The sequence below is a fragment of the Lissotriton vulgaris genome, chromosome 12, assembly GCF_964263255.1.
Source record: "Lissotriton vulgaris chromosome 12, aLisVul1.2, whole genome shotgun sequence".
Classification (NCBI taxonomy): Eukaryota; Metazoa; Chordata; class Amphibia; order Caudata; family Salamandridae; genus Lissotriton; species Lissotriton vulgaris.
In genome coordinates this window covers 698,882,002-698,898,059 of record NC_141700.1, presented here as the reverse complement: position 1 = coordinate 698,898,059, position 16,058 = coordinate 698,882,002, and the positions used below count along the sequence as shown (strand labels likewise).

Genomic DNA, 16,058 nt, shown 5'->3' with positions numbered 1-16,058 from the left:
ATCCATCACCGTTATTTATCTCACTGCCCCATCCCAGCTCAGAACCTGGCTATATGCAAATCAGTCTGTCCCTGGCCCAGTGCATCATGGGAACAGGCAGACTAAACTACCAAGCCAATTCTTCACCAGAAAGTAGACAAGCTACCGGGGACCGGTTTCTGGCATTTCAGCCTTCTTCGGCCCGGCTTGCTTGAATCCTGATGGAGCAGTGAGAAAGGGACTCATGTCTGAGTATACCCTGCCACACCTATAGTGGCCAAAAACGATTTACAAAAAGGGAGGTGGTGATGAACAGAGTGTCTGAGTTAAACAGACCACTCTTACCCAGTCCAAAGATCAGGGCTTGATCCATCACCGTTATTTATCTCACTGCCCCATCCCAGCTCAGAACCTGGCTATATGCAAATCAGTCTGTCCCTGGCCCAGTGCATCATGGGAACAGGGCAGACTAAACTACCAAGCCAATTCTTCACCAGAAAGGAGACAAGCTACCGGGGACCGGTTTCTGGCATTTCAGCCTTCTTCGGCCCGGCTTGCTTGAATCCTGATGGAGCAGTGAGAAAGGGACTCATGTCTGAGTATACCCTGCCACACCTATAGTGGCCAAAAACGATTTACAAAAAGGGGGGTGGTGATGAACAGAGTGTCTGAGTTAAACAGACCACTCTTACCCAGTCCAAAGACGGCTGTAATGCCAGAAACCGGTCCCCGGGAGCTTGTCTCCTTCCCAGTGTAAGAATTGGCTTTTGTAGTTTGGTTTGCCCTGTTCCCATCATGCACTGGGACAGGAACAGACTAATTTGCATACAGCCAGGTTCTGAAACTGGGATGGTGCAGTGAGCTAAAAAACGGTGTTGGATCTAGCCCTGATCTCTTGACTGGGTGAGAGCTTTCTGCTTAATTCAGAGACTCTGTCCCCCACCACCCCTTGTTGTAAATAAAAAAGTAATGAAGCACAAGGCCTGAGCGGAGTTTGCGGAGTTCCATGTATCCGAACACTGCGAAGTGACCAAAAAACTCCACCACGCTACGCAGGGTTCCGCAAGCGGCAGAGTGTGTTAGGTCGCGCAACCATTTGATTACTAACTCGGACCTGACACCGTCGACTTTAAGAATTGCCTTTAGGCAGACTCTGGCCGTGGGACATATCGATTGTTTCCAGTGTTATTGCCTGGAACACTTAACTCACCCATCGCTTGCATTATCTTATTCTATTATAGACCTTTTGAAATAGGCCCTACCTGGCTTCCTAACAACCTACGCTGGGCCCACCAGACTTATGTGGAACGCAATTTCGTGTAGCAACTTACATCGTTTACAGACACTCGCCTAATGAGCCCTGAGGAAGTTCCCCTCGTGAGAATGAAACACGTTGGCTGACTTCAAAACTCCAATCTCGTGGGAGTTAACTGATTGAAAATAAAGACTTTCTTTGAAACTCGATACTGACCTTCTGGACTTTGTTACTTGGCGCGCGCCCAACCCCTGCTTTGTGTTATGTTTTAGTGCCTGTTGTTTGTCCCGTGCTGGATAAACAGAGCGAACTGCGCCATGCGCAGCGCAAGAGGACGCTGCTTTTTTCTGCTGCTCTAGTATATGTTCTACTGAAGAACCATCTTCCTCAACATCAATGGATGGTTTCTCAACATGAGCGGTCAAGAACATCCAGGACCGCACACATTGAGAAATGTCACTGGGAGGTGGTCTAGCGTTGGATTTTCCTCACGCACGCTCTTCAACTTACCATTGCAAGGAAAAAACTCTGCTGTACTTTGCAGAGCGGAGTTTTTTGGATCTCTGCGTGCTCTGCGGAGTGTGGAAAAAGCCGCGAACGGAGCAGAGTTCACCACCCAGGCCTATTAAGCATGTCCGATGTGGTTTGAGTGTATTTCACGAAATCAACGAGACGGTCCACTTTAGAGAGTGACTAAGTTGTGAAAATAGTGTCAAAACATCACAGAGGTTGTTTAACACCTTAGCTGCTTTGGAACGTCCAGCTCCAGTGATGAACGTTCCATTGCGCAGGTGCAGTTGGAACGTCCAACGGCCGATGGCAGCACTTCCGAGGTAGTGGTGCCGTCGGCCGCTGGTATAGGCGCAGTGCTTAAGAGGTTAAAATAACCCTCACACACCAACCTGGTTGGTGTCATGCTTCATCATTGGGTTCCCAGTTGGGTAGCCGAATGCTACCCAACTGTGCTGCGACACCTGATTTACAGTGGAGCGTATTTTGGTTTGTTTCATGTGTGATGAAGTAGTGATGAACATCACTATCCAGTGGATGCCAAAACAGGTTGATCAGCGGAGGAGCTCTGAGACAAAAAGTACCTAATAGAAGCTCTTCCCGCCCTGGATACGATTGACATGGAATTCTCGTGAATAACGATATACATTATTTTTTACTATAGCTGAATCTCAAAGGTCAGTTGAACCTCGTGTGGTAAGCACACCTTAGTGTGTATATATATTTGCGCTACACACGTGGTTTATTTTTACCACTCACTTCTTCATTCTTGCACATATTCACTCATTCAATAGGTCCTGAAAAAAACTCCAACATTTTTTTCAACCAAGCTGAAACATGTCGACCTGACCTAAGGATAATCCAGACGCAAATCTGTTGTTCTTTCAGATTATTCTGAATTCTGTATTCGTACAAGTGCCTTGAGACCCTTGCGGGTGAGTAGTGCGCTATACAAGTATCAATTTACAGATTATCCACTGCATTTTTTAAGCATACCATGGGCCACTGGGAATAAAGTATCATATTGTGAGTTTCCCATAGGTATTTTTAATATTCACCACTTTCACTACTTCATCACACATAAAACAAACAAAAACCCGCTCCACTGTAAATCAACTGCCTCCCCGAGGCGGCGGGTGAGTGAGAGGAGGCTGCTCCCCCAAAACTCTTGCTGCTCGGGGCAGACCCCCACCCCCCACTCGCTACACCACTGCCTATGTTCAGATCTCCTTCTTTGTTCAAATCACCTTTTCTTGTGTGGTCTCTTTTGTCATGATACACTGCATGAAAATGGGTGCCCTATGGGTTTGTATTTCCATGCAGCCCATCGCTTCTCGCCGGGTCAGTCCACGTTTATATCCGAGCAGGATCGGATTGGTAAGGCGGGCACTCGGCAAATGGCCAGAGGGCCTATAGCCGAGTTCCAGCACTGGGCGTCTTTTTGGGCAGCCTGGGGGCTGTCTGAGCTGTTGGGATGCCACCAGCAGCCCAGTGGGTACCAGAGTGGGTGCCAGAGGAGTGGCCTTTCTAGAGGCAGATGGGCAGAGGTATCACTCCCTTTCTCTCCTGGGCCAGCCCATTAATGCTTGCTGATTGAGCGGGGCAGTGGGCCTGAGCAGAGGTGCTTTCACTTGCATTCATGTGTGACTCAGCAGTATGAACTAATCTCTGCATTTTTGTTGTTGTATCTAAGTGAAGTTAATAAAACCTGCCCCCACCCCATTTCTTTTCATAAAACTTTGCCGAAGCAGTGTTTTGTGGAATGGCAATCCACAAATGCGGGCCACTTTTTTGGGGCGTGCCCAGGCCGATTTTTAATCCCAATCCAGCCCTGCGACCCGAGATCCGCGTTTTCCCTCTTCTGGGGCAGTTGTGGTGGTGGTAGCTGTGGTGTGGCTTCTTTCTGTTGCCTTGGCCTGTGTGGGTGTGTGCTGTGATTGCAGTGCTGCAAACAGAGTCCCCTGTGACTTGCCTCCCCAGTGGCGGTTGTGGCCGAACAGTGTAGACACACTCAGAGGAAGTGGTGTGGGAGACGTAGTGCTGTTAGCACTCTAGCTGTCGCACGCACGCATCCCCTCATCCGCAGGCCAGGCGTGGCCTGCGGGGAATCAATAAATGGAAGGCGTGTGCTCGGACGTGTCACTTCCGACTAGCATTGGGTGTGAGGCTGACTGGTGTATGTTGCGCGCCTCCACCCCTGCGCTAGCGATCAGCCAAGGCCTGGTCCCCTAAGCCCTACAATATTACATTGGCGACAAGCGGAGGGGGCCCAACCCTCGCCCGTGCACCAGCACCAAACGGAGCAGTCCGCTCCTCTTCCGCGGCGCCGACCACGCATATCCTGGCTCCTACCAGTGAGCCTGCTGCTGCCGGAGCTCTTCTCCCTGCCACTGCCCTGCCTGCTTGCTGGGACGCGACACCCACCCTCTGGCTGCCCTCCGGTGAGGGTTCGAGCCGTCTTCTGGTTCCTGGGGTGTCCCGGTCTGGAGTTTTGCGACGCCTTGCCGAACCTCACGCATCTCGCGTGGTCCGCGGCACCGGCGCCCTGCCAAACCTCACGCATTTCGCGTGGGAAGCGGGAAAACACCCTACGAACCCTCACGCATCTCGCGTGCACCACGTTCTTGGTTTGCTGCATCCCGGGGGTGTGTGCCGACGCCTGGAGGGACAACTGCCAACACCCTGGAAACCTGGAGACTCGTCTGGAGCAGTCCTGACCATCCCGAGGCTGGCCAGGCACGGCGCACGTGGCGCAGGAGGAAGCCGCGACACGGGGAGAGCGGATGGTGCGGATCTTTGCACAGGTACACGTGCTGCTGCGAATTCCTGAGGGGACTGCCCAGACCAGAAGCTATCACCACCCTAGTTGGGAGTCGGCACCATGGGGGATGGAGATGCGGCAGCGCCTGTCATTAATATCCCCTTCCAGCACGCCGCAGGCGGGGTCCTGCCACCATTCAGCGAAACAATCGACCCGTCCACGGCCTCACCCCGCTGGAAGATTTGGCTAGAAAGACTAGAGAACTACTTTGTAGTCACACGAGAGACGGATGACGCAGTCAAAAGATCCTTACTACTCCACTACGCAGGGGATGAGATCTTCAGACTTTTCAAACACCTCCCTAACGCGGGTGCGGCGACCAGCTATGCTGCCGCGGTTACCGCTCTCAATGGACATTTTGACCCCCAAGTGAACGTGGACTTCGAGGTATTCAAGTTGGGACAGGCACGTCAACGAGACGGAGAGACTATGGATCAATTCCACACGCGCGTCAGGGAGCTGGCCAGTTCCACCGACAAGGACCAGCCCAGAGCCATAAGGAGGCAGCTGATCCAGGGATGCCGGGACAAGAAATTGAGAGGCCAGATTCTCCGTAAGCCCAGAATCTCTCTGGAAGACATCCTTATCTTGGCCAGATCCCACGAGCTCTCGGATGTCAGAGCGACGGCCATGGAACAGGCCCTGCATAAAACCCCGATTAAGGCGGAAAGCATCAAGATAGAACACGCGGACGCCGTGCGGCCTCGGGCACGTGGTCAGACAAAGAAAGGATATCGAAAGAAGTCCCCTCAGGCTCGCTGTGGATACTGTGGCCATGAGCCACACGCGGCCAAGGAATGCCCGGCCCAGGGACAGGCCTGTGGGAACTGTGGGATACCAAACCACTTCGCATCAGTCTGCCGCAGGAAGGACCAGATGAGAAACCCTAAGAAATCATGGACACCCACTAAAGCAGTCCGCCAAGTGTCACTAGCTGACCCGGCCCCGGAGAAGTCAGAGAATCACCTGCCCACAGTCTATGATGATGATTCGGACTCGGAAGACGAAGAGGCGTTCGTCATCTCCTTCGCCCGGGAACTCAAGCAGCGGAGAAGACCACAGCCAACCTGCGTGGTACAAATGGGACAAAGCGAAGTGAAGGCGATCATTGATACGGGGGCCACTGTCAATGTGATGGGACTACAACAATTCAACAAGCTGCGTCCCCGCCCCGAGGTCTTACCATCTAAAACGAGAATCTTCGCCTATGGCGCGGATACACCCCTACCTCTCAAGGGGAAGATCGTGATACCCATCCGAGCAGATGAGGAGGAAGTAACGGCAACAATCCACATCATCAACCGGGAGGCTGACACCTTACTGAGTAGTCATACGGCGGAAGATCTGAAATTGATAGCCTTCGCCAACCGGATCCGGGCCCACCAAGTGGATGAGTTGCTGGAGCGTTTCCCTGAACTATTCAAGGGACTAGGGTGCATCAAATGTGACCCCATTAAACTCCACATTGACAAATCGATCTCCCCCACAGCCCTGCGCCACCGCCGGATACCTTTCCACCTCCGACCCCTGGTGGAGAAAGAACTTGAGAAACTGGAGAATCTTGGAGTTATTGAAAAGGGGACTGGGCCGACCCCATGGGTTTCACCCATGGTCATCGTCGAAAAACCTAAACAGCCGGGCGAAATCCGGTTGTGCATTGATATGAGACTACCGAACACAGCCATCCAGAGAGAGAGGCACCTGACGCCCACGATGGACGACATAGTGGCCGACGTGAATGGCTCAAAATGGTTCTCCAAAATTGATCTTAACGCTGGATACCATCAACTACCTCTTGCGGAGGAGAGCCGGTTCATCACGACATTCAGCACTCACCTCGGCCTCAGGCGCTACAAACGCCTCAATTTCGGCATCTCGTCAGCAGCTGAGGTGTTCCAAAACACCATTAGGGAACTCCTATCCGGGCTGCCAGGAGTCATCAATGTCAGTGATGACATCCAATACACTCGCCCACTGCATCTGACCACTACAAACACCTGCGGAACGTCCTGAAGAGACTAAGTGCATATGGAGCAACACTCCACAAAGACAAATGTAAATTCTTTCAGTCATCTATTGAATTCTTTGGCTACATATTTAACCAGGAAGGAATTCAAGTTGACCCGAGAAAGTCCAAGTCCATCAAAGATGCCCCAGCGCCCAAGTCCCCAACGGAGGTGTGAAGCTTTCTCGGGATGGCCACATACTGTGGCCGGTTCATACCGGGTCTAGCCACAAAAAGCGAACCCCTACGAGCCCTCACCAAAACGGACGCCGTTTGGCAGTGGGGCACCAAGGAAAATGAAGCATTCCAGAGCACCAAGGATGCCCTCCTGGAAAACGCCACACTGTCCTACTTTGATCCTGGGAAACGCACCGAGGTCATTGTCGACGCCAGCCCGGTAGGCCTGGGGGCAGTCCTGACTCAGGAGCACGAGCCCGGACAATGGACAGCACTAGCGTTCGCTAGCAAGGCATTGACCTCCACCGAGACCCGGTATGCCCAAATTGAGCAGGAGGCCCTGGCGATCAAGTGGGCCTGCAGCCATTTTCACCTTTAACTACAGGGCCACCCATTCGTCATGGTCACAGATCACCAACCCCTAGTACACCTCTTCAAGGGCACAGCCCCGCATCCACCACCACGCATTGAAAGATGGGTGATCCAGCTGCAGTCGTATGGAATGGAGGTGGTGTATCGGCCAGGAGCCAAGAACCCGGCGGACTATCGATCACGCCATCCACTACCTCAGGAGCCGACATCCACCGATGACGACTGCGACGATTACGCCCGATGGGTGGCACTCACATCCTGCCCCCGATGCATGACCATCAGTGAAATCAAGGAAGCGGCCGCTGATGACAACCCATACATGAGATCGCTGCAAGCTATCCAGGAAGGGACCTGGGCCAATTACCTACACCCCCCCAACACCTGGACGGCAGCGGACAAGGAGGCCCTCACAAAGTTCTGGAACGTCCGTCATGAACTCAGTGCCACCGACGATGGCGTGCTACTAAGGGGAACACGACTAGTAATACCACAACCCCTTAGGCATCGAGCTACGCAACTCGCTCATGGCGGCCACCAAGGCACAACGAAAATGAAGGCCCGCATGCGGGAGAAGGTGTGGTTTCCCGAGCTGGAAACTATGGTGGAAGACTATTTGAAGAACTGCCTATCTTGCCAACTGACGGGTGACCCGGAGAGGCCGGCCCCGATCATCACGGAGGCGGCCTGCACCACACCGTGGACCAAAATAAGTGTGGACTTCGGGAGTTTTCCAGGAGAAGGACACATACTGGTGGCCATTGATTCATACTCGAAATACCCGTTCGTTGAAAGAATCGACTCCACTGCCTTCACACACGTGGGGCCAGCATTAGAAAAATTATTCTCCATGTTTGAATACCCGGAAGAACTAAAAAGCGACAATGGACCACCGTTCCAGGGAGCAGAGTTTGCAACTTTCCTGAAGGCCAGAGGCATCACCCACCGGCGCATAACACCCCAATGGCCGCAAGCAAATGGGGAGGCCGAAAGATTTATGCGAACTCTAAATAAGATGTTTCGGATAGCGATGGTAGAGCAAGCAGACCCAGAACAGAGACTGCATGACTTCCTACGGGAATATAGAGGGACCCCTCATTGCACCACCCAGAGAAGTCCTTGGGCCCTTATGTTCCAAGGACAACGCAGAGACCTCCTTCCCACTGCCCCGGGGATGGCATCGACCCCGAATGACACAGAGGAAAACCAGGAGCGGAGACGACAGAACAATCAGCGAGCAAGTCAGCGTCGAAGAGCAACACCACAACGGCTGTGCCGGAGAGACCAAGTGGTCATACGGAACCGACGTCCTGGAGGGAAGTTCCAGACGCCCTACGAACCGGAACCGTGGACTGTGACAGCCACAAAAGGGACTATGGTGGCCGCGCGCAAGGAAGGGGAAGAAGTTTCGAGAAACACCTCGTGGTTCAAAGTGATACCCCCTGGGCTGGCCAACAACCCGGAAGCGGTGGACAACACTGGGGCATCGCCCGGGGCCCTAGCGCAAGAGGAGGAGGACAACTCGCCAGCAGGGACCCAAGAAGTAATGTTGGAGCCAGAAAGCGGACCACCAACGACGCAAACCCCCACCAGGAGCACCCCACACTACCGGGAACATGGTCAAAGCCAGCCCCCGCGATACAACCTACGGCCCAATCCACCCCCGAGCCAGAAGCTAAGGGACTATGCCTGTCAGCTGAGCCCCTGAAGTCGTCAACAAGGGACACGCAAGTACAGTGCTTTATATTGAGACTATGATAGACTGATCACCCAATTCTGGAACATTTGCGAGAACAAAAATTCAAAGTTTGTAAAGTTGGATAGGGATGTAGTGCTGTTAGCACTCTAGCTGTCGCACACACGCATCCCCTCATCCGCAGGCCAGGCGTGGCCTGCGGGGAAACAATAAATGGAAGGTGTTTGCTCGGTCACGTCACTTCCGACTAGCATTGGGTGTGAGCCTGACTGGTGTATGTTGCGCGCCTCCACCCCTGCGCTAGCGATCAGCCAAGGCCTGGTCCCCTAAACCCTACAATATTACAGGATAGATCTGTGATGTTTAACTTTCTGGGATGTGACTGTTTTTCTGGCTAGATCCGCGTGTAGATTCTGTGACTCCATTTTACTGGGGGTGCCATTGTGCAACATTCCGTCCATCAATTGCTGTTTTTGTGTTTTCACATGTTACTGGCCTTCACACAATCAAACCCTTCGTTTCCATTGGCACTTCCAGCCTTCACTCATTCCCTTCTTTTTTCCTCCTGATGTGTGTCTTTAACAACAGCTAAACAAGTTGTATTCTCTCTAAATTCATTTAATCCCATCACTGAGGCTGTAACAGTCAAAGCAAGTTATTCCAGCGGTAAGGGAAAGAGCAGTTTGAGCCTGACAACTAGGCGCAGCATCAAATTACCAAAAGATCTAAATGTACGTAATTTAAAACGAAAAGGGAGCGCGCCAGCAACCAAAATGTTATTTTGCCAGTGGCGCTGAAAATACTTGAACTATCTCTGTGATGATGCTGCAGAGAGCGAGAGAGAGGGCGCTTTGGATCAATATTTGCAAACTGGGCACTAGAAAGAATTTATTTTGAATGGCTGTCAGCGAGCAAAGAGATAGACCACTATTTACCACCCACTTCTCTGACCTAAGCATTGTCCATGCTGAACTTAAGATTTGCTTGCAGGTCTGTTAGGTGACACATTCAGCCAGTACTTTACGTTAAGCCAACATCATGTAGCATTCTGGGACTTGTAGTTTTGCTTCTGGTATTGCGAGAACCAATTCCCAAAACGTTCAAGGCTATTAAGAGGTTTCAGACATTATAGGGGTGTGCCTTCGAGCACACAAGCAAAGAGAACAGAGAACGGCCCTGTTTAACAGGGTTGCCTTCTCACCAGATGTTCGAATAAATAAAGGGATCCACATATAAACTGCACTTAATAAAAAAATAAAAATGTTTAATTGCCTAGAGAAGCAACAATGAATGAATGGGCTGCAATGTAATTCAGCCTATTTCTGTCTGGTGCTTGCATCATGGATGGCAGGAGAGGGGAGTGAAGCTGCTGGTAGGAGAGGAGAAATTAAATCTGTTTGTAGTATTCTCTGTCAAGTGCCTTAAACCACACGCTAAGTTGTTCATTGTGTTAACACTGGTCAGCTGTTTTGAGGCTTTAGAAAGACAGGCCACGTGGCGGTGGAAGCATCTTGCACCAAATGACTTCAATAATAGCCCTGTTGCTAAGAGAAAGGGAGCGCCCTGTTGTGTTCTTATTCCTTTAAATGCACGTGTATAGAATATAGAGTGTTGTAGTAATAAGTTCCATGTGGAACATTGATGTGACTGAGCTGCTTGAAGAAGGACGTCGCTTCCCTGGCTCTCACCTGTTATACCTAACTTGAATAAATACCACCTTTTATCTCTACCTTTGGTCTGCTGCCCTTCACTTCAAATTGGCGACGAGGGAAACTGGAGTTTGGTTATTATTTGGACTATTCTTAACGAACTTTCAAAAAAAAAAAAGAAGGATAAAAAGGAAAGCGGACTTAACCGGAACGGAAAAAACTAATGTGAGTAATTTTTTTTTTTTTCATTGTCTAACTACTACCTCGGCGTTGGCACCACTCGCTGATTGTATTTTTATTTTCGGGACATTTCCGACATCTGTATCGCACTACGCAGCGCTTCTGTAAAAGAACCGTTGATCCACAGTGCCTACCTGCATCATTCAATCTGTGCCTGCCATTCTGCTGCGTGCGCCCACCGCGAGAGGAACTGCGCGCAACACGCGTAATGCGACCTCTAAACCCTGACGTGGATGACTAAGCTACCCTGACGTCAGACGCAGGTCACGCAACGTGACCCCAACGTGGCGGCCATTTTGAGATAGTGTGTTTATATCGAGCAGCACTTCCCGATATGAAAGAAAAAGCGGACACCTTCCGATTTAAGTGTTGAAGGTCAGTTGGTGCAACGCGAGGGAAATCTTTCACATTTTTTTTTAAAGGAGCTGATTCCGGACAACAAAGTAAGGTGGAACATTTAAAAAAAATATATATATATTATTTTATTATAAAAAGGAAGTTTATTGTTATAGAAGAGATATTTTGTAACAGGTGAGAAGACCGGGAGAAGGTCGTTTGATTAATTTAAATTGTACTTCACAGTGTATGGAGGAAGGTGACTCCAGTGTAAGTACTGTGGTTAAGGAAAAAGACATGGCACAACAAAATTTTTCTATTAGTCCTCCTGAGCCTTTTTGGGTCAAAGGTACCCAACCCAATATTAAGTGGATAGAATGGAAAGAATATTTCATTAATTACTTGGAAGCTGTTGACGAAACCAAAAAAATGAAACCTGAACAAAAAAAGAGGCTTTTGTTACATTCTTTAGGTCCTGTAGGATTAAAAACCTTTTCAAGAATGAGCAATTTGGATGACTCCAGCCTAGATGAATTTGAAAACGCAATAAAGAACATGGACAAATACTTTGCACCCAAGGTGTGCATTGGGGTCATAAGACACAAATTTTTCCAAAGAAAGCAGACTAAAGAAGAAACTGTGGATGAGTGGATGGATGATCTAAAAAAACTGGCAATAGATTGCAAATTCGACAATTTGCATGATGATCTCATCCGTGATCAGTTGGTAATGCACAACAACAACTCTGCCCTACAAGATCGGCTTTGGGTGAATGGTGATGCACCTCTTGATGACGTTGTGGCCATCATGAGAAAATCGGAAATGTCAGGGAGGTGTGCCACGGTGGTAAAGGAGACTGAGAAAGACTTGTCCAAGTCTTCGGGAACTGTGTGCAAGATTCAGGCTTCCAGTAGAAATTTTCGTCAACAGCAGCAGCAGCAAGGGAGATGGGCTAGTCAGCCTGCAAGAGCTCAGAATAAGAACATGGAGGATAGGAGATGCTATAGATGTGACAGTAAAGAACATCTAGCATTTAGTAGACTATGTCCTGCGTTAAAAAAGAAGTGTGGCATTTGTGGACTTTTAGGTCACTTTAGCAAAATGTGTCGTAGACGCACTAATGTAAAATATGTGTATGAAGATGAAAGTGAGAGTGTGGATGAATTAGAAACTGAGGAGGAATGTTGCATAAAAAGTGTTAGAGGAAACTACGTAATCAACATTTCGGAAGATTCATTAAAAGGAAAACCTATTTGTGACATATCCCTAGGTGGGGTAGTCATAAGTGTGTACGCGGACTCTGGTTCCCCATACACGATCATAAATGAGGAGGTTTGGCAAAAGAAGTTTGTAAATAAGATTGGTGAGCAATTATACCCATCAGATGTTTGCCCAATCAGTTTTACAGGTAACAGGATAGGTATGATTGGTTTTAGGTGGCTTACCTTTGTGTTTAAAGGCAGGTCCACAAGAGCGAAGTTGTATGTGGCAAAGGTAGGGCCATCTGTATTAGGATGGTTCGATCAGAAGAAATTACACATCATACTAGATCCTAATTCTAAGGACAAGGTTTTGATTTTGGATGACTGTAGTAGAATGGAGGAAACACTATCTGAGAGTTTTCCCAAAGTATTTAATAAGGAGTTGGGTGTTCTGAAGGGGTTTGAACATAAGATAATTTTAAAGGCTGATGCACAACCCAGGGTTCATAAAGTGAGGCCAATACCTATTCTTATAAGGGAGGAAGTGAAAAAGGAAATCCAGGGTCTGCTTGCCAAAGGCATTATAGAAGAAGTGGAAACATCAGAATGGATTTCTCCGATTGTGGTTGCCCGGAAACCCAACGGAAAAATCCGTCTATGCATCGATTTGCGCCACTTGAACAATAATATCGTGGTGGAAAAGTTTCCCCTTCCTAGAATAAACGAAATGGTATCTTCCCTTAAGGGTGCTACATGGTTTTCCACGGTGGACCTTTCTGCCGCCTACCACCAGGTAATGTTGGATCCTAAATCTAAGAACCTCACGGCATTTATAACACCGTTTGGCTGTTATCAGTTCAGGCGTATGCCCTTTGGGTTGGCCTCAGCCGCTGCTGTTTTTCAGCGGCTGATGCATAGGCTGTTTGGAGATATGGAGAATGTCTCATTTTTTCAGGATGATATTCTTGTGGCAGCTAAAGACAAAGAAAGTCATGATTCCAAACTAAAACAAGTTTTAGGAACCTTGCAGTCAGCTGGTCTGACTGTAGAGTTATCCAAGTGCAAATTCAGCCAAAGAAGTGTTTCATATCTGGGGCATGTCATAAGCGAAGAAGGTGTTGAACCCAAGCCTACCTTAGTGGAGAATATTGTTAAATTCTCTGCACCTGTTTCAAAAGATGAGGTGAGAGCGTTCCTCGGCATGGCTGAATACTGTGCCAAGTTCATAAAAAATTTCGCAGCAAAGGTTTATAATATGCGTGCACTATTGAAGAAGAACTCTAAGTTCATTTGGAGTGAATTGTGTGAGGAAGAGTTTAATTTAATCAAGAAGGAGTTACAAAAGGTAAATGCTCTTGCCAGTTTTGACCCTAATGTTGACTGTTTGCTCACTACTGACGCAAGTGACAAGGGTTTGGGCGCAGTGTTGTCACAGTACGATGGGCATGGTAAAGAAAAGGTAATTTTATTTGCCTCAAGGGCCCTTTCCCCTGCTGAAAGTAGGTATCCTATCATCGAGAGAGAGGCCCTAGCGTGTGCATGGGCGCTGGAACATTTCCGAGCATTCGTTTGGGGCAAACCTGTGACCATTCGTACAGACCATAAACCATTGATCCGCATTTTATCATGTGATGGTATCTCAGGTGCATCCGCAAGGTTAGCTAGATTATCTATGCGGATGAAGGAATATATCTATAAAATGGTTTATCTGCCGGGTAGGGACAACCGCATTGCTGATTGTTTGTCAAGACTTCCACCTCCTCTGGAGGAGTGTGAAGATGATCCCTGGAGCGAATACTGCGTAGCTTTGGTACATGATTGTGGTGAGCCTGCCATAAGTAAAACAGAGTGGTTGACTGAACAGGAGAAAGATCCTGTTTTGAAAAATGTTTTAGAGTATATTTGTAAGGGCTGGCCCAAGGTGAAGTGTATTCCTGGTTTGGATGCCTTTTGGCAAGTCCGTACGGAGTTGTCCTCTGAGAACGATATGTTGTTTAGAGGTGATAGAATCGTCCCACCTATGTCTTTAAGAAAGAAAATTCTTCTGTTGTGCCATGAGGGGCATTTTGGGATTATGAGAACCAAGTCTGTTGTCAAAGGTATGTTCTGGTGGCCTGGAGTTGACGGGGAGGTTGAGGAGTTTGTCAAAAAGTGTACAGTTTGCATGTCTGCTGACAAGACTCTTAGGACTTTTAAACCCAAGATGAGTGATGGCTTAATTCCCAACTTTCCTTGGGACACCATTGCGATGGATATTTTCGGACCTGTTGGGGACTCTAAAGAATATGGTTTGGTGGCGATTGACCTCTTTTCCAAGTGGCCTATTGTCAAAATTGTGGAGAGGGTTGACACTCAGACAGTACTTAAATTTTTGGATAAAATATTCATGGTGGAGGGCTTGCCGGCTTGCGTGCTATCGGACAATGGTGTCCAATTTACGTCTAGACTAGCTAAGGAGTATTTCGACAGGTGTGGTGTCAAACACAAAACTACTGCATTATATAACCCTAGTGGCAACGGCACTGTTGAAAGGTTTAACAGAGTGATCAAAGGTATTATTCAGGCCTCTGTGCATAGTGGACTTGATTGGAAGGTACAGGTACAGAAGGCGGTTTGGTCATATAGAGTTACTGTGCAGAACAGCACTGGCATGTCCCCGTTCACCATGATGAGGGGCAGAACAGCTAGATGTAAGTTTAATCCTGGTTGGCTATTTGATGGAAAAATTGCATGTTGGTCTCCTGTAGACGTCAAGGATAGATTAATGTCCAGTCACGAGAAGAGCAGAGATTTCTATGACTCTCACCATAATACTAAAGATGTTTCTGTCAAGGTCGGAGACTGGGTGAGGGTTAAGAAACCTTTTAAGGTTCCTAAGGGTATGAGCCGTTTTGAACCACCTTGTAAAATTGCTGAGGTTTTAAGGAATTCTGTAAGACTGGATGATGGTAGAGTATGGAATCTTAAAAATATTGCCTTTAACCCTGATCAAAATTGTGTAGAGGTACTTCCAGATTCATGTATCAACAATTTTGATTGGGTAGAAGATCATTTTGATAATAGCCAGATTCAGTCTCAACTTGGTAAGGATTTGACGGCTGTTTCTGGTGAACCCAGGCAATCCTACCCTCCCTTGTGTATTGAGGGGGGAGTGGGTGAAGGTTGTAGTCGTGAGCTTGAAGTTCAAACTAATGTCAATGCTTCTGCTTCTACAGGTTTCGGTGCAAGTGTTACACAGAATAGGACCAATACGTTACTTGATAAAAGAACAAGAGTTGTGCCCAGATGGCTGAAAGACTATGCTTTGTAATATTGTATTCCTGTTTATATTCATTCCTTTTTTTCCTTACCATCCCTTCTTCTCTTGTTCTACCTTCCCCTGTTTCTTTCTTTAATGTATGGGGGGGGGGGATGTGTTGTGTTCTTATTCCTTTAAATGCACGTGTATAGAATATAGAGTGTTGTAGTAATAAGTTCCATGTGGAACATTGATGTGACTGAGCTGCTTGAAGAAGGACGTCGCTTCCCTGGCTCTCACCTGTTATACCTAACTTGAATAAATACCACCTTTTATCTCTACCTTTGGTCTGCTGCCCTTCACTTCACGCCCGAATGGTAAAATGTCATTTGGCCGAGTGGTCCCAAAGTCCTGCAAAGTGATGTTGCCAAAAGGCAAGAGCTGGAGAAAGGTGCCTCATGACATTGGCCACTTGGCGCCTATTTTGTTTTGCAACCAGCCTTTGCATATATGCATGTCTGCTACCAAACAGGCAGTCATCTGATAGTTTTTCCGGATTCCTGTCCTTTTAACCCTAGCTC

At 48.3% G+C, this 16,058-nt stretch overlaps 1 protein-coding gene across 3 annotated transcripts in view; it reads left to right on the top strand.

The window, feature by feature from the left end:
- Nucleotides 1-16,058, top strand: part of LOC147678027 (P2Y purinoceptor 4-like) — a 220,283-nt gene that overhangs the window by 62,044 nt on the left and 142,181 nt on the right. The window lies entirely within an intron of this gene.